The 4284-nt window shown below is 56.2% G+C and overlaps 1 long non-coding RNA gene across 1 annotated transcript; it reads right to left on the reverse strand.

Annotated features, from left to right (window-relative positions):
• Positions 1-1598: 1598 nt before the first annotated feature.
• Positions 1599-2577, reverse strand: LOC105495104 (uncharacterized). The gene is made up of 3 exons (XR_011609277.1): positions 2341-2577; positions 2066-2221; positions 1599-1933 (listed from the first exon to the last, which is right to left on the reverse strand). It is a non-coding gene; the product is annotated as an uncharacterized lncRNA (long non-coding RNA).
• Between the last annotated feature and the right edge of the window lie 1707 nt (positions 2578-4284).

Below are 4284 nucleotides of genomic sequence, written 5' to 3' on the forward strand. Positions count from 1 at the left end.
AAGGGTCTGATGGATAAACTAGATACTGTGAGAATAGCAACATCCACTGGTCAGGTACACACCTGCTTATTAAACTATGCAAGTGTTCGAACTACAGAATGCACAGAAAGCCCAGATGCCTTCAGGAAACAGAAACTCATTCTGCCCAAGGGGCTGAAGCAGGAAAAGCTCTCTACTTCCAGGGCACTTCTGAGTTGGGCTTTGAAGAATTAGTAGGAGTTCCCCATTGAGTCGGCCATGAGGCTTAGGAACTAAAGCATGGTCAGAGGAAATTGAAATGAGGAGGCTGAGAGTCATACAGAGAGTACACTCCCAGCCCCTACAGGGAACCACAGCAAGAATGTTCGTTAAAAAGAAGGGAGGAGCTAGGTTTGGTGGTGCTGTACCTGTGGTCCCAGCTACTCAGGAGGCTGAGGCAGGAAGACTGCTGCTTAAGGCCAGGAATTCAAGGCCAGCCTGAACAACATAGCGAGACCCTGTCTCTAAAAAATAAAGAAGAAGGAAGGACTTATCCCAGGGGTTTGGGAAGAATTTTAGTTCAGGATTTGACTCTAGGTGTAAGATGACTTGAGAAGGGTCAAGGGCCTCTTCATCATAAGTCAGGTCAAAAGGTCAACTGGTCCATCCCTCTGTGGCTAAGCTACCCTGGTTACCTTGTCTCTAAACCTGCTTCCTCTGTGCTAGAAGCAAGCCCCATGTTGCATGAGTAGGGAAGGAAGGGGGAGGCTCCTCCCTGATTCCTGGGTTTGTGTCCAACAGGCTGGGCCCATAGCCCAGCAGCCCCCTTCCCTCCCTCTTCAGGAGCGTAACCCCCACCTTCTGCATGGGGGCCTCCATTTCTCCCTGCGGCCTTGACCCAGGGCAGTGAAACCAAATGGAAAAATAAGCCCCCTTTCCTGGGCGTGGGAGGGACAGAAGGAGGCCAGGCCCATTTTCTAGGTCAGAACTCCTTGCCCCTGCTCTTCCTCCCCTTGCCTATATTTTTCAAAACTAGACCTTGGGGAGACAGGGAGAGAGAGAGTGTGGATGCTTGTGTGTGTGTGGCTGAGTGTGTATATCCTGTGTGGAGAGAGGGAGAGGGAAAGAGAACAGAGCCTGGGAGTGTGTGTATTGTGTGCATGTGGAGAGAGAGGGTGACAGGGAGAGGGAAAGAGAACAGAGCCTGCGAGTGTGTGTGTGTGGCTGTGTGCAAGAGAGAGACTGGCGTGTGGGGAGTGTGTGTGTGTGTGTGGCTGTGTGCAAGAGAGGGACTGGCGTGTGGGGAGTGTGTGTGTGTGGCTGTGTGCAAGAGAGAGACTGGTGTGTGGGGAGTGTGTGTGTGTGTGTGGCTGTGTGCAAGAGAGGGACTGGCGTGTGTGAGGTGTGTGTGTGTGGCGCTTCAGCAGCAAGCTGTACCTTAAAGGGACAGACCCTGCCTCTGCCTGCTCCCCTCTACCATCCCCTATCCCCAGCAGCACCTCCTACCACCCTCAGCTGGGAACCCGAGCAGAGCCAGTCCCCAGCGACTCCAGTCAAGAGGGCAGAGAAGCAAGCCCAGCCCTCTCAGAACCACCCCCTCCATAGCCAAGGCTTTGAGAACTCAAAAATGGGTCCTCCAAGAGGAGGAAATAGAAAGGGGCTTTATTCCCCAGGAAAGCTGGGCCTCCCCTGAGAACTGGGGGCCGGGAAGAGAGGAGGCCCAGCACTGGGGCAAAACTGTCTGGTTGGGATCCTGGCTGTCCGCTTACTAGGGTTAGGGTGGGCGGAGGGAGGCTACCACCTCCACACCTCTTATGGAGGCTGGCAACAGGGCCACGGCGCTGTAGCAGTCACTGATGGAGACCAGAAGGGTATGGGCAGTGGGAGAACAGCCACCGGGGCCTCCTCGCAGACAGGAAGCCCCTGCCTCGGCTCTGCGCTCAGGCAGTCTCCTTGCCATCTTGGCAGCTGGCGCCTGCAGACCAGAGCGCAGGGGTGTTTGTTTTCTTCCCACAGCAACGGCCCCTCCCCCACGCCCAAACCCGGTTTCGGCTCCAAGGCAGGAGTTGATGGTGGGGTGCTGTGAGGTTCCAACCGGGTTTCTCACCCCGCCCCTGCCTCCCATGCGCTGCGTGACCCACACGGTCCGCACTGCCTCTGAGCTGCTGCGGCCCCCTCTGTACGATGGAGGTGGTGGGTACAGAGACTCTCTCCGCTCTGACAACTGACATTCCCCGGTTCAGGATACAATGGTGGGTGTCATCTGTTGAAAAAATAAAGTGTTCACCTGGGAAGAGGGTGAAAAATTACGTACCCCTGAGTCCTCCCCGCCCTATCCCAGAGCCACAAAAAGTAGTATGTGCTGGGAATCTCCTTGGAAACCTGGTCCAACCCCTCCATTCATAGTCGGGGGAAACTGAGGCTAGGAGGCGGACGGGGAAGGTGGTGAGTTGCCCAAGATGCTCAGGTAATCAGAGCCTAAACCGGGACTGAAGCCTGGATGTCCTAGCTGCCCAGCCCTTCGCTCTACGACGGCGGGCCCGGATCGCGGAGGGAGCAGCCGGAGGCACTAGGCTGGGAGGAGGCGGAGAAGCGGGGGGCGCGCCCCGACCCCGCGGGCCCCTTCCGGCCCCTCCCCCAGCCTGCGCACCGTCCCGCCACCTGCTCCCCCTGCGCTAGGGCGGGGCCCCCGACCCCCCCCGTCCCCCCCCGTCCCCCCGTCCCCCCCCCGTCCCCCCCCGTCCCCATGGCAACGCGCGGCCCGGGCCTGCCGGCCCTGCCTCCCTGCCGCTGCGCAGCCCATCTGGCCCCAAGCCCACTCCAGCTGGGCCACCCGCGGCCGGTCCTGCCTGGGGCCCTCACAGCCTCTCAGCGGCCGGAGACCCGGACGGGCAGCGTCAGGCGTCGGGCGCCTCTCCTAGCCATGACTGGCTGCTGGCCGCAGGATGTGGGGCAGAAGCCACTCAACCCTCCGCGATCTCACATTCTAACCCTGGAGGCAGAGAGACCCCCGAATCCCCCCCCCCATTGCGGCAGAAGGCAGCATGTTGGAATTAGAAGCCAGCTTTCTGGAGGCAGCTGGCCTGGGTTCCAGTCCCCAAACAGTGTGACTGCAAGCATTCCCCTTAACCTGTTACGTATCTGAAAAATGCAGGTGATCATAGAACCTGCCTCAGAGAATGCTTATGAGGAGGAGTAAATGGGTCAATAAAGAAAAATGCATGGAGTTAGCACTCCATCAATGTCAGTTATTGTTACTACTGCAGGGGCAAGTGTTGCAAGAGGGAGAAGTGGAGTGCCCTAACCTAGCCTAGGGCAGCAAGAGAGGCTGGCTGGAATCTTAGGAAGTAGTAGTTACTGAGGAAGCCAAGGTGAAGAGGAACAGCATCAGCAAAGGCACAAAGGTGGAAAATAGTATGGGAGGGTAGGTGAGTGGGGAGGGAGACGGGCAAAGCCCCTGAGTGTTGCTGGGGAGTGTAGAAGAACTGGACTTTTAGAAGGAGAACCCTGGGACAAGAGCCATGGATGATTTTGAACAGAGGTGTGACGTGGCCCCTTCCTTTCCCAGAGACCACTCTAGCTGCCATATGGGGAATGGCTTGGAGGGACCTGTGGTCCTTCTGAAAGATAAGGCCTGAACAAGGGCAGATGCAAAATCACTGGAAGGTGGGGACAAAATCAGGAGCTACTAAGGAAGTAACATGGCAGAATGGTGACCTATGGATTGGATGCAGCAATGGACAAGAACGCTCAGGTGCTTGGCTTGGGCACTGGGAGGGTGGCAGGGAGAGGGGCAGGTCTGGGGTGGGGAGGAAGATGCGGAGTTGTATGTGTATAGCAAGAGTTGGAGGTGCTGTCCAGCTGAGAAGCCTTCTGTCCTCCAAAAGAGGAGGACCAGTCTTCTGATTGAGCTCTCAGTATCCTTTCCCAGGGGTCCAAGTGAAATCTGTCCAAAAGAAATTCAGGAGTTCTGACACAAACTCTATGTGTGCCATTGTGTTTCTGAGCTTTTTGGAGTTTAGAGAGCTGTTTTGGAGTCAGAGCAGGGCAGAAAGATACAAGGAGATAGTGTATACAAGGAGGATGTTTATCTGCGTGAGCTCTTAGGCAAGCCTTCTCACCAAGCCTCAGTTTCCTCCTTGGAACCTACCATGCAGGATTACTGTCACAATTAAATGGAATGCTGGACACAAAGCTCCCAGCATGGCCTCTGGCACAAGGAAGGCACTCTTGTTAAACATAAATTCCAGGATCCCTCCTAAGAATCAGGAATATGCATTTCCAAGGGAGGGTCTGGGAATCTGCTGTTAAGACTTGCCCACCATT

The sequence above is a fragment of the Macaca nemestrina genome, chromosome 1 (assembly GCF_043159975.1).
Source record: "Macaca nemestrina isolate mMacNem1 chromosome 1, mMacNem.hap1, whole genome shotgun sequence".
Lineage (NCBI taxonomy): Eukaryota > Metazoa > Chordata > Mammalia > Primates > Cercopithecidae > Macaca > Macaca nemestrina.